The 24,857-nt window shown below is 39.0% G+C and overlaps 1 protein-coding gene across 7 annotated transcripts in view; it reads left to right on the top strand.

Annotated features, from left to right (window-relative positions):
• si:dkey-237h12.3 (teneurin-3) overlaps positions 1-24,857 on the top strand; it is a 146,579-nt gene that overhangs the window by 33,230 nt on the left and 88,492 nt on the right. The window contains exon 1 of one of the 7 annotated variants that reach the window (XM_038699719.1): positions 2,076-2,354. The exons of the other annotated variants lie outside the window; for them this stretch is intronic. The gene's annotated coding sequence lies outside the window, so the exon portion shown is untranslated. Of the gene's footprint in view, positions 1-2,075; positions 2,355-24,857 lie in introns of those variants that run through there. 7 annotated transcript variants of the gene reach the window in all.

The raw sequence follows: 24,857 nt of genomic DNA, 5'->3' as shown, positions 1-24,857 counted from the left end.
TCAGTGTGGTGATATTGATGAAAAAAAAATGATTTTCAAATCTCTTGACAGTCTCATTTACAGTCCCATGATTGACAATACTGCTGTGATGCTATGACTGTTGTCATGCTCTTGTAGTGCCAAAACTCTCAGACAGTGGTTTAAAACTTTTTTGATAATCATTTCATCTTCACATTTTAAAGAATGTGAATTAGATATCCTTTTTGAAATGGCAATATACGGGCAATAGTTTTTATACACTCACAAATTGCTAGTGTTAGGGAGCACAAGTTATCTGGCCATTCCACAAAGAACAGGGAGTTTCACATCTTCCCACTCCTAGATCTGTTGCCATTACTACTGGATATTCAACAACTTTATTTATCCAGATTCACTGTAGTTAAAGAGGCACTCCAGATTTAAACATGAAGTTTAGTTTACTCGTTTACTCTAATGAGGTCATCAGGGTTATCTCAGATTGGGCGTGAGAGCTAACATTTTAACAGAAAGCCTGAGTTACAAACTGAAAGTGTGGTTTGAAACAAGTGGGTATTTAGAAGGCAGGGAGGGGCTAATGAAACACGCTATCCAGTTGCATTGTGGGGAATGTGTCTGGAGCTTGATCCATACTAGAGACAAAAAGTCAGGACATCTCTGCTTCTCCTTCTTGAATTTTTGACCATTCTGTTATTTTGCCTCTTATGAGCTCCCCAACTTTACGGAAATGCAATATTAAATCGCTGGATTACCTGTTTATAAGTATCACAAGCTCAGTTTGGTAAAGCAAGGCTTATATTTTATTCTAAGCTGAGTTTAGTAAAGTCAGAGTAATGATTTATTTATATCTAGATAGATTTTGTATATGGAGTCATGAGTTCAGCTTTTATTAAATACTTGCTCACACCTCGTCTCCGGACCTTGATATAAACAAAGTCTAGACATTTTTCTGAACTGCTAATAGAGGGCAGAGTTTGACGAAATGTACAGACCTGGAATCTGAGTTAGATTAGTGCTTTCACTAGGAATCAAACCAACAATATTTTTCATTTAGACAAAAAGTCCTGGACTTTTATATACATTTATAATACTGGTAAGCTGTGCACCCTAAACATTTTCCCTGATAGCTGTTTTTTATTGTATTTTATAAAAATGTTCAGCATGGAATCAGCAAATGATAAGAACCATCTATCAGGGGTACATAGTGATACTCTGTACCAGTATTTATATACCCCTTTATTTAGGCTACATTAAAATAATCCAGCACTTCTTTTGAGAAGTTAATGAGGACACGGCCATTTCCAGGTCACAGATGACTATGTGAAATAAAGCAAAAATTCTTTTGATTAGGAGCCGCAGTCAAATATTTAATAAAATGCTGTCAAAAATAAACAAACAACACTGACAATCCCGCCAACAAGACAAGATCAAAACAAGGGGCTGATAGCCTTAGTTCCCATCTTCACGTTCACAGTGACAGTGTAAATGTGTGGCGTTAATTAATTATTTTTTGGCGCTCTCATTGTTCTCATGTACAAACTCATCTGTGTTCAAATAATCAGAGCATCAACTGTCTAGATTTTTTAAATATGAATGCAGCTATTGTTTCTATATTGCTTTTATCTGCAGCAGTATGTATCACATAATGTCATAAAATATTAAAATAATGTGATCAATGAAATGACTGAAGGAGAACCATTTAAAAGTGTCACTTTAAGGTCTGAATACAGTAACTAAGTAACCCTCATGAATTCCCATCAAGGTTTTCTGTCAAAGCCTGTCACCTAGCTCAATAATCTTTATGGATACCATTCCAGATATTTGTGTTTGTAAGCAGCCCACCTCTCCCTCCCTCCCTTCCTCCCTCTCTCCCTCCCTCCTTCTTCTCCCGCTACTTCTTTTGAGTGGTAAACACACACGCAAAGCTCCTCAGCCTATCATCTGTGACCGCCGCTACAGCCAGACAGCGTAACACGATCCATGATAGAGTGGTGCAAATCGCCCAGCGCTTTCGTCTACCATCTCACAGAAGGAGGGTGAGAAGCCCATGAGATAGGTTGAGTTTTAAAAAAAAAGGAAAGAGAAAACGAAGGAGGAGGTAGAGAGCTGCTGGAGAGTGCAGCAGCGGTGGCTGGTAACTAGAACGATGCTGGTGTGACTTTCCGGTCCACTAGGTTTTAACCCTTTTGACATCGCTTGAGTGCCATCCATGTGTCAGTGCGATAGTGTTCTCGTGCTGTGTGTGGCTCCTGTAGCAACAGTGGGAAGAGGAGGAAATCTGGAGCGTTTGTAAATCTAATACAAAGCAGCATCGCAGCCTGAGTGGACCTTGTTACAGTAAAGCCTCAGTGGGGAATTGCTACAGGCATTCTTTGAAGGTAACACACCAACTTCTTTGCAGTGCTTTTTTATATAAGCGTTAAGAAATTAACCCAAATTCTAATCTGGGTTACGAAACCATTTTCAGATTTTTACGGAATTTTGTCAGTGTTGTTTTTTGCTGGACATCTTTGCTGACAAATCTTAACATGAATTGCATCTGTCAACAACTTTGATGTGGCAAAGTCATGTTTAATGCATCACAAGGGCTGTGTACTGGCAGCTCCTCTGCTAGCCTGGGCCTTATTGTTACTGCAGAAAGCTACAGTCTATTGTATTCCATTCAATCCCCCTGTGGATCTCCTCCTTATGAGGGGGCGGTGTGTGTTTAAAATGGTACTGCAGCCTAACACGTGCAAATTGATAATACGGTGTACTGCACTTGCCCCAAAACCACATCCACAGGCTTGGAAATATTTGCATTATGGAATAACTGGGAGCTCATGTTGGACTTCAGCAGGGTCAAGATGCTTTACAATCACCTAGAAACATTTTTAGTGAAGGGTTTTGTTGTGAATTTCATTGCTATTTTACATAAACACATACGGTATAATGATTATAGTTTCTTTCACATCATCAGAAACACTGCTTGATTATGTGAAACAAATGGAAATGAGGTGTTTTAATATTATATGAAATACAATATTAAAATATATTGCCTTAAGCTTTCTAAACTGCATCAGTGTCAAGACATTATACTTGCATTTTCTGGCTCATGCTCCACAAAAACTGCAGCTCTTTTTAGCATCCCTACACACGCAATATTTAACATGACACCCATGAAGTATTATGGGTAATGTATGCAGGGTAACGTAGGTGTTGCTTTTGGGTGTTGACTTGCCTTTGATTAATCATTTCGGGTTGACGTCACGGCCTCGGAGACAGAGATGGATTGAAGTGCTTAGCAGACCAATAGCTACAAAGACAAAGAGTAATTGGTGTGTAGCGAGTGGTGGGCAATGTAAGCAGAGCAGATGCATCAACAGTGGAATAAGTCTGAGTGCTGCAAAGGGTCATACAGTGGCAGCCCCACATACATTTACAGGTGACAGGTAAATATGAGCAGGTAAATGCAATGAGTATTTCCTCCACGGGCATTGAATCTTATGAGGCATCACAATGAATTATTTTGCGGGCCATAAGGTGAGCTGTGGAGCAAAGCAGGTATATTTTTAGCTGCCTGAATGAATAGGAAATGATAAATTACATTGTACATTTATTTGTTCATTTTAACATCCATCAGTCGTGTAATTTTAAAGCTGCATTCTCATGGTGGTATTAGTTTTGCTATAGCTGGGTTTTGGCCATGTTTGCCTGTGCAGTGGTGTGTAGGGGTAATTGAGGGGGTGGGCACGCTGCTGAAGAGGTGGGTATATTGTGATACAGCCATCTTTATATGTGTCAGTGGTAATTACATTGAAAAAGTAGGTTTGTGTACCTGGAGGAAGGGGTGAATGTACCTTCATACATGCTGAATGGTTTATACTAAAGGAGAAGTAGTTTTAAGGTTGCCATTCAACATGTGCAGGCAGAATAGTAATAATAACTTCAATATGAAACATAATGGGCTGACTATCAATACTTTGTGCAGGCCTGCTTTTGCTTCATGGTTTTCTCAATGGACTAAAGCTGCTCGGCATTCACATTAACTGCAAGGTCTGAGCAATTTTGTTTTAATTTTCTTATCTAATGTTTCACTAGGCAGCTCTGCCAGTCTTATTCTCCTCTTAGTCTTACTGGCAAACACACGTCAGGACTTCAGGGCCGGTGAGAGCAAAAGCTTTTGTGCATTATGATGTGGTTTCTGGATGGAACTGCTCCATAATTTATGTAATGAAAGGATGAACTCTTGTTTATTTTATGTGATGTCTGAATGAAGAGTATAACTGTTTACTGGGCAGTGATGTGAAATTTGTGTTCTGTTCAGCTCATATTCAGTTAAAAACCACATCAGCAGCTTTAAACTCAAAACTAACAAAAAATATTTTTAATACTTTTTTGTTCATTTTTAATACCTACACAAAGATTAACACAAAGTGCCTTCTAGGTGAGCATGATCGGGAAAAATCTGAAAATTTAGATTTTTACATATGTATTTTTAGTTAAAAACTGTGATAGAAAAAAGTTGGTAGACGCACCTACCAAAACTTGATCTTTAATAACATAACATTTATCAGAAAGAAAGCATTCTCTCCCAAAGATGGATTGATAGATGGATGTATAGATATATAGATGTTGTATATGAATATACTGTATATACATACAGTGCATATGTCTGTGTACACATATTATTTATATGTGATATCATTGCATGATTGATTGAAAGGCATAAAAATTGCTGGTGTCTGCTTCTTCAAAAGAGAAAGATGACATTGGTTTTCATACATTATCCTCATATCCACATCTGAAATAATCTTAATAAGGTTTTTGGAAAGCATGTGAGTGTGAAATTGTCCCCAGAGTGATGTCATGTGGGAGACACTGAACCCGTGTTTTTAATTAAAACTCAGTCGGATAATGTGGATGGGAAATGGCGCACCTGAAAGCTTCAACCAGTGTCTATTGGGAAAGGTTAATTAAAATATGAAATATAATTACAATGGAAAACATAGATGTGAAAATTAGTTGATTGTTTAGAATTGTAAAAAAAAAAAAGATGTAAATACTGAGTCTTTTTTATGACAATCTGAAAATCTGTAATGTATTATCATAGTAGAACAGTATTGACATAGATTGGTGGGATTGGTGGTCAAATATCCTTTAAAGCAAAGCTAGACATTGCTGTTTTGTGGTTTTTGTTTACCTTGTCAAACAAAGCGGAAGGCTGATTTCCCTTTAAGTGTAAAACTCCAAGGTTGGAATGCACAGAGCATAGCAGCTCCATAGCTCAAAACAAGTTTGAACTAAAATATAAATGTGCAAGCAAATGGAATTACATACAGTATACATATCATATTGATTAAAAAAGTTTTCCAGTAGCTGTTAATATGCCACAGTTAAGACAGGAACATATTTAAAGGCTTGATTTATTTATTTATTTTACAGATTATAATCTGTAAACACATTTATTTTACATTTACATTATCAGTGGTGGAGGTGAAGTATTCACATCTTTGCAAAAGTTACTTACTGTACTACTTACTGTAGTTCCCAATTGCCGATGTGAATGTTATACTATAATATATTTTATTTGTTATTATTTTGTACATTACAGATTATTATTGCAATAGGTGCAAGATGAAGCTAAGTTTACTGAGCCATTTTATGTACTATATCATCAAGATCATCATAGGTTATGTATGTATGTCTTATTTTTAAAGTAACTAGTTACTTCAGCTCTCAGATATATATTAATATTAAATTATATTAAATGTTGTGGAGTGGAAGTATAAAGTAAATATGGAAAAATGGAAATACTCATTTGAATGGCCCTAACTCAGTTGGGAGGCAAAATATATTAATCATAAATTTCTGCATGCAATAAGATAATGTCAGTGCTGATCATTTTTGTTCTGTAATTTATTTTATTTATGAGTATCATGAAGTGAACTACAACTTGCAGTTCATAATACCACCCTGAGTTGTAAATTGATGAACAATTGAACCTTGTAACCGTGTAATTGCTGACTTGTCTTATATTTTGGACCAGTGCAAACTCTTCACTGTTGGGAAAATAAGTCATAATTGTGACCAGATTGTGGTTATAATTTGGCTTTAAATTGTTTAGTTGGCTTGACTGACTTGGTTTTGATTGCTTATAACAGAGCTTTGTTTTTTGAGTTCTGATACTCAATTTCTTCATATTTGATCTTTTTTTCCCCGCCATTTTTAATCATACATAAACTTTATACCCAACCAAGGATATTGAAAGTTGAAAGATGTGTCTGTCTGTGTTTGTTTCCTTGTGTGGAAAATGTGGTTTTCGTGCTAGAGTGACCAGAATTCTCAAAGTAATGACATCCCTACCTCATGTAATGGTGTTGGGGAAGGGCTGGAGCCCCGTGTTCTTTAGCTGTTTACTGCGGGCATTTACGGGTATCATTATCCAAACAGTGATGCCAGTGGGTGGCTACCAGAGCTGGAGGTGAAATAAGCCATTTAGCTGCTTTATGATAGCAATCCCCAGCCCTCGCTGTTTTTGCATCCAGGGTCAAAGCTTAGCAGCCATCTAATCTCCCTCAGTCTCAAAGCTTTCATTAGCACGGCACTTGATCAATCAACACTGCTGCAAGTGCCAAAGTTTGACTCATTTTAGATGAAAGTACATAACGGTAATACAAATTTAAATGATCATTGTTTTTTGCAGTGTCTCATCTTGTCATATTTAATTGACATTTTTTATGAATTATGATAAGAGTGTTGCACAGTTAAGACAGACATCACTGCAACATTATAATAATAGTTTGGCTGTAGACACAAAGTTGAAGGAAAGTAAGATTTTCACGGAGGGAAGTAATAACTGTCTCTTGCTGTCTGACATTTTTTTCTCCAATGCGAAACTGCGCTAACAAGTTAGTGTTGTGTTTAGTATTGATTTTTAAGCAATTTTCCAGTTACACTAAATGCCTATGATGTTATACAGATAAACTATTTATCATAGAATAATTGAATATTGGTAAAATGTTTGTAAATTCTCCCTTTAGTTTTTATTTCCTGTTATAATTGGCTAAGATCCCTGAAGACAGTTCATAGGTTTCATCTGCCAAATGCCAGGCCTGTCACCACATCTGCATACAATAGGACACGTCAGAAATCCTTGGCCCCTCCGTTCATCCGCCTTCACATCTTCCATAATCAGGGGCAGTGGATGGGAACAGAGGCAAAGAGGAGCTTTTTATCTCTCAATAAAAGGCCACTTAGGCAGATAGTTCTCCCAAGACTCATCAGCTTTGGTCTTTTTTCCTGGCACCACATGAAGGAATTTGTGGAAGAGGGCAAACATTCCATCTAATTAAGGATACCTTTCATATAAGCTCACCTCTCTCCCTAGTAATTTCTCTTTTTGCCCGTCTCTCCTACCTTTCCTTCTCACCCGCATCTCTCTCTCTCTCCTTTCCTGTCTTTTCTCTGTCTTATCATCCATCATAGGAAGCCCAAAGGTGCCCTTCGCAGTTACTGTACCTTTTTGGTTAGCTCTTGATGCCTTTTGAAATCATTGGCTTACCCACGCTTTGATGTTGCCTTCAAAATGGATACTAAGCAAAACTTTGAAGTCACGACCTAGATGGGGCCAAGAATGTCGAATCTCTGTAATAACCGAACAGTACACTAAATATTTTGTCTGCTGCACGCCATCAACCTGCAGTATGATTGGAATGCCAACAATTTGAATGGGTTTTTCAAGAATCAGCATTATTTGTTTTGAAAAGTGAAGGGTAGAGAATGAGCGCTCTCTGTCTGACTTTGTTCTATTTCTGGGGATGGCTGCTGGAGGATTACTGCAAGTGGCAGAGTATTCATTATTTAGATGGCAGTAGCGGAGTCGGGGAACGGGTGGTTTCATAAACCACTTGACTATGACATGTGTGCTGCTATCCTAGACAGGGAGACTAAAAAAACTCCCCCAAAATTTTCTCCTAGTGAGGGCACTTGTAGCAGCTCTCTGCCAGAGACTGCTGAGACAGTAGGCACTAACTGAAACTGATGGAGCAAATTCAGATTGATGGAGTTAATGGATGAAGACTTTGTGAGTTCTCCGGGACTGCTCTCTATAGAGGCTTTGAAAGTCATGAAGCGTTCAAGCAGCTGTTTCATGGTGCATGTCAGATGTGGTATTACAGTTTTAAATACAGCATCTTTGCTGCTTGTTATTACATTCAGAATGACTATGTTGAATATCTGCAGCAAGAAATCTTTGTTGAGCCTGGCTGATTATGAAATAATGACAGTTTTGTCTCCTTGCCTGGCTCTGTATTTGTTAAAAAAAAAGATGACTGAAGATATCAGCAGCAGCGTTTTGAAATAGCCTGGGAGTAAAATGTGAATCTGAAATGAGAAAGCTGTGGCAGTTATGTGTTGCAAAAAGAGAGCTGCCACTGTTTGCCAATGTGGTGGGACACCAGCACGGAATTTTCTCCCGGCATAACAGTAGCATCTCCATCGGCTGAAGTGTTTACCCTGACAGTTTTCAGCCTGGACACAGAGAGGGTCCCACCACTGTGATTAATGCACTGCCATGCCGCCATGGTGGAGGATGTCTCACGGCGGTCTCCTTCCCCTTTCCAGTACTCCTCCCTGATATTTCACTAATGTGACTCGACAATGAAGAGATTGATAGTGATCATTATGCTGCTCTCAAAGAGTAATGTCACTTCCCAGCATGATCTAATTCAACTACTGCTGTGGGTAGCATATGAGCAGTGGTGGTGCATATTGTTACTGTACATACAAGTGGCTACAAGAGTGTTATGTTAAACCAAAACCAGTGACATTTCTGAATATCCTCCTCCTGCTGTTATCACAAACTCCTGAGGCTCTGTTTGCATATTTAACATTGAATACAGTGCCTCAGGATGGCTCTGTCTAACAGAGGAACTTGACACTGAAAGTATTATCACATTATCAGCCTCTCACCTTAACACTTTGCAAGCCATATCACCATTTCCCCAGTATTCTCTGTACAAATAAAGGTGTGAGGGTCATTCATTTGTTTTCCCTTGCTCCAAGTCCTTACAGCTAGTCTGATTTGTTTATCTGTATGTGTTTAGCCCCTAGCCCCAATCTTCTGAGAGAGAAAGAGGTTTAGCATTTAAATTGGTTGATCCACCTCACGTTTGCTAAACCTGTTTTTAAAGCATTACATTGATGAAAAGCAGACGCTAATCCCTGCGGGTGTGCGACCTTATCTGGCTAAACACCTGACAATGAGATTCTATTGCCACTCCGGGAACACAAAGACTCTCTGTAAATGTGTCTTGCCATAGTTATTGACCTCTTTTGCCGAGTCCTACTGTAGCCGCAGGTTAGCTCGCTACAGGTATGATTTACAGCGTGAAGTCTTAAAAGAAACTGTTGATTTTGACCGCTAGGCACTAACGACATGGGATACTTCAAAGTCTTTCTAACTTCTCACTCTTCAGGAAGTTGTACACTTCTGTTACCTTGTCTGCCAAATGTCTACAGTAAGTCCGCAGTGTCAGTCAGTGTCCAGACCTGAGTGAAGAGACTGCGTTAGCATACTACCTTTCAGAGCTAATCCCAGAATCTCCTGTATGCATTTCTGCTCTGCTTATATTCACACAAAATGATCCTCTAGTTTCACACTTCCCATTGTAAATTTAGCCAGACAAGACATTTCGTCAATATTGTTGCCAATGAATATGTAGGAGGCAAAGTGGCCTTCACCTGAATGTGGCAGATGTGATTTCTAACTTAATCATAGGGATTACATTATTGACAGTGCCTTGAATAAACATCAGGATGGGGTCAAAATTCATTGTCTTTCGTTATTTGCACAGCATCCGGACTGTGCAAATAAGCATGTTGAGATTTTAGAGCAAGCCGAGCATATCTCACTTGTGTTGAATAGTTATTTTCTAAGATAAAATTAGCATAAGTCAACGTTAAACATCAGCTCTTGATATAATTTTAGTGCTGACAGGGAGAAAGGATACTGTTGTGTGATTAGCTGTGGTATCAGATTGTGTCCAGCGTTACAGATTGGGTGTGAAGTCTATCAATTGACTGTCTGTTATGCATGTTAGTCCAGATTTGTTGTTGTCTCTGTTGCTGGCCCTTTCTAAGGTGCAACATTGCTTCAGCTTCTTCAAATTATTCAAGCACAGATTGTGTCAAAGTGTGATTCGGTTTCGTATACTGAGTTGGAAATTCCATGACTGAAATGTGATACTGAGAACAAGAGTGACTGCAGACTGTGGTGCCAACTGTGGGTTTGCTGCTGTATCAATATACCTTACACTGTTTAAACTGGCCAAGTGTAAAAAATATATAGCGTGGTCAGGAAACCTAACCAGCTGCTGCCTTTTATAAACTGACAACTTATGGTTTCGCTAAGCCATATGCTGCCCGCAGCCGCCTTGTCTCTCAGATTTCACTTCTCAGTTTCCATTGTCAGTCTTATGATCCTAATTCTGATGGATGTATTCCAGTGTGAAATGACTTAGCCGGGTGTGAGTGTGGGCCATCCATTGCCTCCTACTGCTGCCATTTGGTGAGCGGGAGGAAAAGCACAGGGAGACATGAGAAAGCTTGTGTGTTGACGACGCACCTCCCTTATCTAATTGGGGAACAGCAAACATGATTAGGCCCAATCCGAAGGACGATCAGTGTCTTCCACCGCAGAGACGTTTCAAAGTCATGCAAGTTCTGCTGCGTGAACTGCTGAGGGCCAGAGCAGCACAGTTTGACAACAGTATCAAGCTGCTGTTTGAACAAAAGGACGCAACCGCAAAACAGTTTCAAATTCAAAAAAGGCCTCATACTGAAACAAAAAAGTAGGTATATATGATATTCAGCCCCATGATGATATTATAGCTAAGTTTAGACAACTGACACTACTTTGTAGTTAGTTGTGTAAGTTATGTAAGTTGAAATAAATTATGGAAAGATCATTGTGGTTAAAATGAGGGGAAGATCTCGGTCATGGCTCGGTCAACATGAACAAACACTGATGGTTTCTCTGAGATGTGATATAGATACTGCTCTCCATTGTCAAAGTCAGTCACCTTGTACACCCAAATATCCACACATCTCCACACCCTGCGACGTCACAACATAGACACAGATCATTTTTAGCAGTTTACTCTTTTCAGCTGAGGCTAATGTTGCAATAGGATGTGCTTTAATTCATTGATTTTTATCATGTGTGAATCTGCTTTTGTGTAACTTGTAAGTAAAAAGTAATAAGCAAATAACCTAATAACAGTATCATTATGTGGTAAATATAGACTTCCCTGATATAATACAATGTGAGGCAAACTCCCAGCCTCAGCAGTGGAATTTTATGATAAACCTTAAAAATTGTATGTGCAATTGTTAGGTTTTCCCCACTAAATCATATGGTTTGAAATCTTGACTGTGCATAAAAGGCGTTATTTCACACAGGTGTTGTATAATTGAAAAATCCAGGTGCATCCAATAGAAATATCTTTATTTCTGTCCGTCATACTGTACCCTTTTCAGATACTTGAGCAACAGTGATGAATACCATTTCAATCTATAATCATGAAGCACAATATGTGATAATTATTCTTGATTTAACAGCCTAAGGTGAGCAATAAGCAAGCTCCTCAGTGTTGAACATTTCCTCTCTTTCAGTCGAGTCATGACAAATTCACATCATGTTCCAAACAGCACAGAACCAAATTTGATGCAGTTCAGATGTAGAGGCGTGAGAGAGGTGCTAATTGATGCCTGCTGTGGCATGAAACGTAAATTGCATAGTTTACAAGTACGGCAACCCAACTGCAGATATGCACATCTCTGTGGAGTCATATGAAGAGGCTAAATGGAGACTGTGAACAGAGAAACTTAATGGATTCTGTCATCACACGACTGCTATCTGTTCCCTGATATTATGTTGCTCTTACCATGTTACCACCATTTGCCGACTCACAGATTACAATGTCACATGCACAAACACACATTTACCTAAGCTAATTTATCTGTTTAAATGTGCACAGATTTAGCTGTTACAGGAGTTGAACTGTTGAACTTCTTTGGAGAGGAATTCTGATGTATAAGCCAGTGGATTGTATGAAACCGTTATCAGTCTACTATGTATCTGCATGATGAAGTTGTTCTCTACGGTCTCTTTCATTTTCATAAATATTGTGTATATTCATCACGCACTTTCAAAAACACAGCAAGTTTATGATGCTTGCTCTTAGCAAGACATAAGCAAAAAAGCAAGATGTAAGCTTGCTCAGAGAAACAAAGCCAAACATTGCATCTGTCTTTCTTTCTCTTTCAATTCAATTCAGCTTTATTGGCATGAATGTCAAACAACAGTAGAGCCCAATCGATATGTGTTTTTGGGGGCCGATGCCGATATTAAAGTGAAAAATATAATTTGTTCTTTTGTAATTTATTTGTAGCTTTGGCAATATTGTGGTTTTACATTCATGCCAATAAAGCTAGACCGAATTGAATTGAATTGCTGTACACTATGTGATTTTAGAGAATATTTAGAAGTGATGATTTGGGGACAAAAGAGGACCATTTGCTAGAACTGCCACACTGTTTCAGAAATAAATATACAATTACGTTTGTCAGCAGTGTAGCTTTCAACACCCAACTATCGTAACATTAAACATACTGCTGTGAGCCGGGAGGAAGCCGGGAGAGGGCAATGAAAAATGGGAGGGTTAGCAAGTCATGAATGTTTTTAGGAGAGGAGAAGTGATTGGGTCTGTTTTTTTAATTATTTAAGTCAGTTAACGTGACAAAGGACCGACTCACCGCTAACACAGACCTGCGTGTGTCTATGCTGCGGTAGGCTCCGGTAGACTCGGGTCAGCTGATTGTTTTCTTCTGTATTTATAGTGGTGAGGCAGTGTTGTTAACAGGGGAGCTGTAGAGCTCTCTCTGGTGTGCAAACTATGCAACACTCATGACATGATTGAAGGATCTGTCTCTCTGTTGCTTTATCAAATAGTCATATATCTGCTGTTATCAATGCCGATGCCAATTAAATGCAAGTAGCTCATATCGGCCAATATGTTGGCCGATATGAGCTATGTTGTTAAAACTTGGAAATAAGAAGAAATAAAAACGATAGTTGTTAAGAAATGAGCAGGGGTTGAACCTGGAAGGAAAAGAGGGAAGGCTTATTTAGAGCATTAAATCACTGTAGCTCTAAAAGAAAGTAGAATTTGCAATTTTACAGAGTTCTGTCTTTTTACAAAAAATAATTGACATTATACTATATACAGTTGTTCTTGTGTATGTAGACCTTTGTCTATGATGATCAAGATACTTTAGAAAACTCCTTTTTAGCCATGCTAGCATTGTGGCTTTAGCAATTGCAATTGTGTCATACGGTTAGACCACAACTTTAGTCCAGACTGAAATATTTCGACAACTGTTAAATGGATTGCCATGAAGTCTTTTTACAGACACTCATTGTGCCCAGACAATGTATCCTAATGACTTTGAGGTTACCTTCAACAACTTATTTGGTTTGTGCATTTAATGAAGTTGATCTGATCATTATAACTTGTTAAAAACCTAAATTGCAAAGCACATCTACTGTATTATAATTAGTGTTGCTGTATTTATTATCAAAATATGCAAGGATGTTACCTTCAAAGCTACCTCATACATCACTGCTATTTGGTACCAAATAATTCCTAAATAAGATATACTGTTGCTCTTTTAAGCCAGCTATTTGTTATAACATTCTGACACTTAATGAATATAAAGTGTTGCTCAACTAGGCTGCAAATGTGTGTGTGTAGGGAGATGGGTGGAGGTTGTGGTAAGACAGTGGTTGATAAATTGTTGCTATCTGACTTGCTGTGGTGGAAAACACCCTAAAAATATGGATGGAGGATTGGATAAATCTGAAGAAATAGATTCAAGGCATTTTAGTCAACACGCGGGCCGCTCTGACTCAGGAGGAAGAGCGGGTTGCCCGTTAAGCGGAAGATCGGTGGTTCAATCCCGGTGTCTTTGGCCAAGATTGTGAACCGTGCATTGCCCCTGGTTCCACCAGTGTATGAATGTTAGTTTCTGTTGAGTGTGTGGATGGTGAATGTGATGTAGTGTAAAAAGCGCTTTGAGTGGTCGAAAAGAAAGAAAGGTGCTATACAAATATGTAACATTTATATGTCTGATGTCCTGAGGGTTTTTTTGGAGAGAATTGGCATGGACGGCACCCATAAAACCACAATAGGTCCTCACTTGTACATTTGATATGCTTTGATACATACTGATCCTTTCTCAAACAGGTTGCATCTCTACGTGTATTTACAATATCTATTTGAATCTGGATTACATGCTGCCAAGTTTATTACTGTACATGCACAGGACACCTTTAAATACACAACAAGAATAGGCACTGAGAAATACTGCTTTGATAAGCCCCGGTTTATCACCCACACATTTCAGCCCCACCAGTGTCCTTATTCAAATGATGTGGCAATATTTCAAGCCACCTTCAAATATAGTCATTTCTCTGAGCTTTCCTTTGTGTTTGTGTGTTCCTGCAATTCCTTCTTAAGCAGCCTCTGGAGAGACAGCAGAGGAGGTATGTATGAGTTGGATGCCTCCTTGACAACACCTTGGAGGTAAAAATCAATGTCTGCCAAACAAAGTGAAATGTTAGGCTGCAGCCGATACATGACAGATGAGGCTTAGGGTGGTATTTTCTAAGGTGAATGAAGACTGGAACGCAGGCAGCCCTGTCTCCTGTTGTCAAGCAAAGTGCATTAGAGTGATTTTGAAGGACAGTCCAGCTGCCTTCTCTGACTACTTTTATTATTGATTAACATGCTGTAGACATGTGTGAAAGCCATTCTGAAATGAAAGGGGGAACAACTGCACGGTAGATTGAACTTTGAAGGCCAGTTTCACTAATTAATTGTAATACCGCTAACTGGAGTTGTACAAAAGTAAAGTCATCTTGATTAGAGTGGACTGGTCCTCAGATCAGAACAGTGTTGGTAAATTATTGCATGACCAAAATTCTCTGACAAGTCACAATGTTTGACAGCTGAACTGCTTTTAATTTCAGTGGCCATGCCTGAAATGTTTTACACATTCCATATCAATGTACAGAACACAGTTTGAGAAAGAGCCCAGTTTCCTCAGGGTGGAGCTCAGTCTATGCAGCTGAATTGTAGCTGTAGAAGCAGCATGGCTAGCTTGGCACATCAGTGGGGAAACACTGTGTTGCTACCTCATGCATGATCAGTCTTCAAGACTCCAGCAGTGACCTCAGCACAGAGCCGTGAGCCATATCATGTTGCTGATTGAGCATGCACCAAGCCTCAGAGGGTACGCAGGTTGCATCTTAGTTCTTCATGCCGAGAGAAGCAGAGGGTGTTCTAACGGAAAATTCTAAAACATCAGTAGTGCTGGAAGGCTTTTCTCAGTGAGCTTTAGAGTGTGCGTGCACGTGTGTTTGTGCACGTGTATGGGCTGTATATCCGAACATGTGCTTGCAGACTAAAGATTATCGTTTATGCCAGTTGGGATATTGACATCTCCAGCATGACCCTCCTCACCACTATAATGCACTAGTTGGTGAGCAGTATAAGAATTACAAATGATTCATCCTATTATTATTCTCGTCCCGTGTTCTGCTCTGTGGCCAAGAGTAATGCAACAGTGGGATATCAATTCATAGCCTTGGCCTCAGGAAAGCTTTTTGGAAAGCAGAGGGATTTTCAGCCTCTGTGCTGTGTAGCTCCAGCTCTGGAGCCAGGCATTGCAAGACATTTTTGGCTTGGAGAACTCTATGTGGGAATGTAGGAGTCAGTTAGGAAGAAATATAAAGGCGCCAACATGCATTGTTTATTCATTGTAGTTCATCAGATAAAAGAGACTTATATGACAATGCAGTACTAAATGTTAAGTCTGGAACTAATTCACACAGGTAAATGTTGCAATATGAATTTATCAGCTTTATGACATGCTCTATTGTTTTTCAAAATAACATGTTAAACCATATTATCTATGCTGGACTATAAATTGGTTCCTAATGTGCGGTAACGGTTTCTTTCAGACCTGAAATGATTGGTTAATTAATAGCTTAGTCGTTCGACAGAAAATTAATAGGCAACAGTTTTGATAATCCATTAATCATTTGAGTAATTTTTGAAGCAATAAATGCCAAACATTCTCTGGTTCCATCTTTTTACATGTGAGGATCTGCTGCGTTCTTTTGTCTTTTAAAAAATATTTTGGGGTTTTGGTTTGTTGGTCGAACAGAATAAGCTCTCAAAATCATTTAGCCAAGTCTGTATAGTAGTTCTGCTGGTAGACTGCCATGTTGTGATCAGCTAGTTAGTAATTGTTATTAATCAGCTACGCAATCAGTCAATTTTCTTTATTCCAAACCAACAGATCCACATTCATGTTTAATTTCTGTACATATTTTAAATATCATTGGATTTTGTGTCATTTTTAAGGCATTGTTGCATTGGGTTTGTTTGTGGTGCGGATTTAATCCTCTGTGTTTCATCTTCGTAGGACCATGTGGGTATATAATTGTTAAATAATAAAATTCTGCTAAATCTTTATTTCTTTGTGGAAAATTAGAATAAAAACATCAACCTCATAGTCTCATAGTGCTATTTGTTTATTCAATGTGGTGTGAAAGATATACACTGTATGCATCCCTTTCTCCTCAAGTTTCCTCACAATGGAGGTGAAAATTAGTCCTCTGTGCAAGTGGAGTGCATCCAGTTGAGAACAATATGCCAACAATTAATCAGGAAAAGATGGGCTTTCCCATTTTTAGATGGATACTGTTTCCTTTGTATGGTTTCTCCACAACCGGAGCGATTTGCACGGGAAATGCAATTATAGCAGCCATTGGAAAAGACTGAGCCACTACAACGATAAGTGTTTTTTTTTTTTCTACAACCATTTTCTCAAGTGATTGGGGAAGCGAGTTGTAAATGAATGGGGTGGCATATGAATAGTTCTCCCAAGTACACATGTCACATTTCTCTGACCCTGAGATGATGTAGGCCAGAGACGTTGCTATACATAAAGCTCTAGTGGGGCACAGGCCACCACATTCCCCTTGTAAATTTTTGATTTTGATCTATTTTTGATTGAAGTGTATGAAGTGAAGTGTATGTGCCTTACCAGCTTCCCTTGCTTAGTCCATTAATATTGGTACTGTGATGTCAGAAAGGGCCTTAGCCAGAGTAGAAAACTTCTACTATGGGGTCCTCCTACCTGACTCGTCAAAAATTTAAACAATTTACCATTGGTGCACAGTCACACCTGACACTGCAGTGCTCTCACTACTACCTCTCCTTTAAAACAGTCTGTCTCTGTTTTAATCCTGAATGTAAATCTCTTCTAGCTGCTCTGAATGGACCTCTGCGCACTATTTAGCGGTTCTGTGTATGATCCACAAGCGTGGTTTGTTTCCACGCCCATAAATCTGTGCAACCTTGCTGTTGGGAATGCCGTCGAGAAAGTGGCTGATCAGTAACATCAACAAAAAAAATCATTATTAGTCTATCAGAATACGCTTCCCCTGATATCTTAAATAAAGATGGCATTATATAGTATTTTAACCTATTTCAACATGCTCCCCATACAGTACACATGGAGCGAGTAGTGGCGCAATATAAAATGATTCTGTAATGGGAGCATTATTTGATAGGGGATATTCAGAATACGCTACCCCTGAAATGATATTATAATCAAAAAACAGAATATGTCATAATACTGTGAGAGTTATAGCTTTATGGGATTGGAAAAGGGAACACATAAGGTATTTTTTCGATAGGGCAGAGCGACTCGATAGACTCTTCTGTCGATTTGTGCTATGGTTGCATTTTTCGACAAGGCAGCATAGATCGTCAGAACACCGGCCGAGCCACTAAGCGACCTTAGCAGCCAGCAGACGGCCCCCTACAGTCACTGCTTGCTAGTGGTGGAAAAAAATCACTGAAAAAAGAACGCAAAGAACACAAAATAATAAAATAAAATGAAACACATCTCTCTATACTACGCACCATTATAAGCGGTGGTTATTTAAGGAAAATCAGCTGCTCTGATTGGTCAGCTCGCTCGGACCTCTCTGTGACTCCTGACCCTGACACATCACTCGTTATACTGGGTCAGTCAGGCTTGATTTGTGAGTAGAGAAGATCGTATTTGTCTGGACATGTAAAAAGACAACAGAAGACCCTTGAAGAACAGAGGAGGCAAGAAGATAAAGGTACGTAAGACCACAGGCTCCATTTTCCTATGCTGTATTTTTAGATAATCTGAACTAAAGGCCTTACCTAACCCCGCTGGTATTAACAATGCTAACGCTATACTTGCTAACATGCTAACCACGTTTAGCATCAAAACTTTTACAAACTGTATAAAATTGGTATAGTAGTAATATTATACCATAATATAGGATTAAATTGTATTATTAAAGGCCCCATCCACACTACTGCGTTTTCATTTTAAAATACGTTTGCATCTGGCGTCCAGACTAAAATGGCAAAAACAAATAACGTTACCTAAAACTGATGCAGATGCTCATGTTTGGCTCTCTGATGGGGTCTCATAAGTCATGCAAAGTAGAAACACCATGCTACTGACAGAGTTTTTAACTTGGTATTTGTATTGAAATATTTTGGACTTTGCAAATCACACTTATAGCCTACACTTGTACTGTATATGTCACCGTATTTACTTTGCGACAACTCCCAGTCTGATTTCGGCCGCCACAGCCACTTTTAACTCCCATGTTACATTCAGTAACAGGTCCTTATTGGTCCATGAAAAATAAAAAATTTGTGTTGTTCTTCACCTGTAGTACTTTATTCTTTTGCAGAATTTTCTGTAACTACGGAATAGACCATCTGCTTCATGTCACGCATGCACAGTCTACATGAACGGCCACTAGATCTCCATTTTCAGTCATTTTGATGGACAGTTTTGATACACAGCTAAAACGAGATTGCATTCGTTTTAATTCTCAGTTTTTAAACTAAAACGGACATGTTACCCAAGAAGCTGACACTGCTGGTAAGAGAGGCCTACATCAACAAACAATTATTCACCTCTAGGGACACCCTGTGTATGAACATGTCAACCTACTAAAATGTCAACTACTTATTTTCTGTGTTAATATTCCTCATAGGTCGACCTGGGCCTACTGTAGTGGAGATCAGCACAATCCTGTTTCTACTCCTCCAGTGGATCCAGCTGATTGGCCATCAGTCCTTAATGACCAGATGTTGATGTGGTGAGCAGTAAAATCAACACAGGTTGACAGAGACATTTTGACTTTTCCAAAAAGACACTCAGACAGTAAAAGTGTTTTCTATCATTACATGTTGAGATCACTTATAAAGAAGCTGTTGGTGAAAAATGATGCTATCGACTGTTTTGTAGTTTTTGTCTCTTAAACTGTGGTTTGGCTGTTATTAAATATTTAATCTTTGGTCATAATCAGATTATCAGTCTTTTTATTCAGAACTGAGTTCATCAGTGTCAAGTAGGTTTAAGAAATTTGCTTTGGCGTTTTTGTGCTGAACAAACATGGCAGGTTTAAGAATATAAGAAAGATTTGTTGGGACTGCTTGTATTTAACGTGGGTCTGTGTGACCTGCTAAAAATGTCTGGACTGGGTCTGTGCTAGTACTGGATTTGGATCAGCTGTGATTGTACTGGCTTATGATTCAGCATCTACTCTACTGACAAACTTCAGCACAGCCCCTGTAAATTATAAATATTAATACTTGCAAGATATTAATGTGAACAGCTGCATCAGGCCCATTCAAATTGGCTCACAGGTTTCCTTTAATACATTTTCAAAAGGAAAATAAACTATTTATTCTATGACATGACTGAGTATGTGATGTTTATTATTTATTGAAGGATGCCCAGTCTGCCCTGCTAATCAACATTTTAATAGGCAATGTGAATCCACTTCTTTCCATTTTGCATTAGTCCAGAGTTGTAACTAACCTTCACTGAGAGACAGATAATCACAGTTTAGTTTTAAATGATGTGGGCCTATGAGGACTGCCATATCACATCCCTGTGTTGTCTGGACTGGTCCCACTAATGTTGCTGCTGGAATGCAAGAAGGTCCGGCTGCGGACTGTAGCTGGGCCCTTCTCCTGGAATGCGTGCGTTTCATTTCGTGGACGCATGTTTAGGCGCGACCTGGTTTTCTTTTCAGTACTGCTGTTTATAAACATTGTTGCCCGTTGGCATTTATCAAACATTATAAATGGTTGTATTTCTCTCTAATATTGTTCAGTCACAGTCTGGCAAGCTACCAAGACAAAAACAGACTGAGAAGCGCTGCCCAGCTGGGTAGGAGCAGGACAGACAGAGAGAGATTCACTGCAGCTGCACATGAACCTGCTCACATCAGACTTTAGCCATGTTTAGACCAAGGAACTGTATCCTAGAACTAGGAACCTTTTGAGAGGAGAGAACACAAGTTTACCTGACTGCTGGTCTCAAAAGTCACTCATAGAGTTATTTTCTCCTTCTTCTGTACACAGAAGGGATAGTCCCTCTTTGTCCTCTCATCAACAGTGTAAACACTCGCTTTCAACAGTGACTTGTTTTTTGCAACGTTTCATATCGTTTGACTGCGGAGCCCAAAACATCCAAAAACGGCGCCAAGGTGTCTTGACAATTTCACTGGGGAACAGCACATGGATACAGGGGCATCTGCCCCAGTAAAAAGGGTATAGCGACGCCTATGATGTAGGCAACATCTTTTGTGCAATTACTAATTCAAATATATGTTGCTTTATTTAGAGAAGTGATTCACAGTTCAGAGAAACTGGATAACTGTGTTTTGTTGTTGGTCCTGACACTGCAGTTGGAAATAAAGAGGTGAAAATCCTTCAGAAAGCCTCTGAAAGTTCAAAAACTACCCATAGGTGGCCAGGACCACCTCAACCAACTGTTCATGCTGGCTCCGTCAGCCAGTGACTATCAAAACTACTGGCTAATTACTAAAGGCACAAGCAACTCACGCCACCACAGCAATTCAGATGGAGTGAATGACTACTCTCAATCAATGTGAAAGATTGAAACTGGCATCTTCTTTTCAAAAGATTCACAACAAAGTGCTGAGCAGAGATACATTTTAATGAGAGCGTGTGTCTCCATTTCCTACTTCTATGTTGGTGATTTGTATATATTATACAGTTTGAGACATTGCAGCCTACTGTGTTCAAGGATCAAAAGGGATGATGCAGTGACAGGACATGGCAGGTTGCTTCTGTTATTGCGATTATAACAGCACATCAAAGGGAAGCGAGAATTTGTAGCCAACATGAGTGGTACAATGGGGACTGCAGGCTGGGATTGCAAATGTATACCATAGACGAGAGATTGGCTGGGGTCATTAGTTTGTTAATGTTGTGCGAAATGTAACTGGTTGCCAGTAGCTATAGTACTAATAAGTTGTTAGCTGCTCTAGTCTATATTTTAATATTAACAATGGATTTGTTTTCAATTATAGTAATTAACCCATACGACTCTACTGTTTCCCTCAACTCTACTGATTCTTTCAGCTCGTTGTTTTTATTGTTTTGGTCCAGTCATATGATGTCTTCACCAGCAAGTAACTGGTCAACATTGTGTGGCAGTGGAAGATTTACAAGCCGGACACATGGCTTTTAAGGAATGCTTATGGTGCTGCATGTCTGTTGGATGTGTAAACAGGCAACTGTTTCCTAACACAACAATTTAAAAAGGTCGTAAAATAACAATATCTTGTTGTGCTGCCCACCAAATTGCAGAAACAATAAATTAGTCCACTACTAAAGGATATGTCTTCAATATCAAACATTCAATCTTTAGATTTCCCTCAGCACCTTTCTAAGATGGCTTTTGTCAGTGTTTGTTTCATAACTCCACTTTGATGACTATTATATACGTTAAATGGTACTTGACGTTTTGTGTATATCTTGTTATAATTTCATGTGGCCACTGGAGTTTTGAATCAAATGGAAATATTATTATTTGCAGCCATACTATTGTCATTATGTATTCAAGAACATTATACATTTGTAGACTGTGACACATTTAAAACATGAAGCTTTTTGGCATACTTTAACTGCTAATGGTTACCAAATGGTAAAAATCTACTTTTCGAGACGATGAAAATGTATACTAATTGCATATTTAAAGTCGATACTTGCATAGAAAACTAACTTATTGTGACTGGTTGATGAAGTTAATGGCCATGTGAACACAAATGAAGTATTAATGTGTTTTAGGAAAGTGAGGACTGGCACACTTTCCTATGGGCTGTGCCGGGTTTTAGCGCTATACGTATACGTTACGTATATTGTCGGTACTTCACTGTTGAAACTGCGGTGCCTGTGCCGAAGTTAGAAACTGGAGCATTTACCTAGGTGTGAACACAATCTCTCTGGACAAACAAGGAAGCCAAAACTGTCCACACATGAATAAATACAACTAAGTGTTTTGTCAGCAGGCTAATTGTCAAAGCAGCTTTTGAGAAGGAGTGTAATTGCTATGTAATCGGAGAGCTGTCAGAAAGAACTGCTAAGCAGTCATCATCTGTATGATGATCTGCCATCTGTAGCAATGTCTGGGGGAGAGAGGGAGAGGGAGAGAGAGAAAGGGAGAGAGAGATGGACAAAAAGTGATGTGAAGCTGATTATATTCTCAGTGCATCTTCAGTGGTTCAACTTTGTAAGTGTGTTTACAAATCATACATTTTAGATGAATGGTCTAGGGTTTACATCAAATGTGAGTTGATAAATTTCAGACATGGCTGTGTAGGAGCACATTATGTATGGATAAATGGAATGATGTCTTTAATGCAATGATTATGTAATCCTTGAAATATTGGTTACATCCTCATTCCCCTGCAGAGAAAAAGCTTAAAAGAAATTTCGGTCTTTGATCAGATGGTAAGGCAGGAGAAGAGTGGGCAAGACTGTGAGAGCAGCGAAGGTACTCTGGCAGGAAATATGATGGAAATCACACAGCTTCTTTTTTTTCTCAAAAACCCCAAGCCCCTGAAAATTGCCAACTCTCTTTGCAGAGTAAATCCCCAAAACTCACCTAGGGCAAGGTTGTTCAAATGGTCCCTAATTCCACCGGGTACGGCCCCCCCTTCAACATCACTCCTCCTACCCAACTGTAAGGGCTTCACTGTGTGTCTCTTTTTCAACTAAAGACCATTGCCACTGCCTTTAAACAGGCGCCAGAGCTGTGCTGAGGTAAATAGAAAACTAAGCGTTGATGAGAATGAATTTATTGATTTGACATATATTAACATCATACCCTGGCCAAATAGCATATTTGTATCATGGAATTCATCCATTATTCATTTCATGTAAAAATCTATTTGGGAATTTCGTAGAGGTTTCTCTTTTTACTTTACTATGTGTTTTCTGAAATTCGAACTTTGCAGAGCGGAGGTGTGACATTTCTTTAACGTAATTATGTAAAAATAAATACAGTAATCTGCAAAAGAAAAGCTGTGCCCTCCAATAAATTCTGTGATCTATTTTGATGGAATTCTTGTGATGCACACACATTGCATTTTTCCTATTGGTGAAGGGCAAGCCAATCAAAGCAAATGCCCTTTCAGTTCCATTAGCAGTTGAATCAGTCTCTTAATGGAGAGTAAAATGGCACAAGACCTTTTGCAGTACTTACACAATGAATATGAAAAGGCTTTCACCAAGCTTGCCAAGCTTAGTGAGTTCAAAACGGCTTTTAATTGTGTCCCGACTCAATATTGGAACACTATGCACAGTACTCAAGGCCTGTCAGTGCTTTCATCAGAAAAATATATTTTCAAAAGAGTGAACATCACAGTATCCTAATAGGCCCAAACATCAGACTATCTAGACGTGGCATCAGAAAGTTCAAGAAAAATGTGGTGAAATCTGAACTCAGCTTGCAGACAGTGATTTCCTCTGAGACAGTTATTTAAAATTGACCAAATTTCTATGAATGGACGAGCCCAAAATATTTTGGATATTATTTACAGAAAACAGTTTTCTAAGGAAACTGCATATTGTGGGGTATTTTCCTGCTCATGGACATTTTGGTTCACTAATACCACAATGAACTTTTCTCTTGTGATGAGTCAATGTTGAGACCACAAACCAGAGTATTAAAAGCAACTCAAACAAAGATCTACTCCAGGAAGTGTTTCTGTAAAAACATCAAGGGTTCTTTAAGCATCATTTGATAAACATCGCAAGCATCATTAAGAAGGGAATGAGTCTGTTATTTCAGAAGCTGGTATGCAGTATTAATCACAAAGGTCCTTTAAATCATGTTGCTGATGGATATGATGACAAGCTGACGTTGAGGAATTATGCAAAGGAGGCATCGTGTTGATCTGATTTCAAAGCAAAACCTCATGAACCACACAGCTGTTTCATCTGCCTTCCCGGTGACTGAGCCTGCACATTAAAGGCCAGCTTAATTCCTGGTCTGTCTTGATGGAAGACAATGCCAAGCTTTCTTAAGGCTCATTGTTTAGTGCGCTTATTTGAAAAAACACACACACACAATCCAACATATGCGAAGCAGTGGATAATCTAATTCAAAGTGCTACAGTGCCAAAAATCCATATTTTAGCATGGTTTGCCCCAGTGGCTTTGAAACCTCCTATGAAACCAGTGAAGTACACAGAGAATGCACAATGAATCACTGCACTGCTGGTGCTACATTTTGCTCACTGAGTTACATGGAATCACATTGAGGTTATCACTTAAAGGTTTTCATCATAGGGAGCTTCTGTCCTGAGTGTAAAACTGTTTATCAGAAATTGGATTCAACCCCACGCCTAAAATTGGAGACCAGAAAGCACAGCACCTTACACCACT

This window comes from Micropterus salmoides, unplaced genomic scaffold, assembly GCF_014851395.1.
Source record: "Micropterus salmoides isolate LMB-PRFRI ecotype aquatic unplaced genomic scaffold, ASM1485139v1 Ms_hic_scaffold_5, whole genome shotgun sequence".
Lineage (NCBI taxonomy): Eukaryota > Metazoa > Chordata > Actinopteri > Centrarchiformes > Centrarchidae > Micropterus > Micropterus salmoides.
The sequence above is the reverse complement of the archived record's forward strand: the minus strand, read 5'-3'. Positions and strand labels throughout refer to the sequence as shown.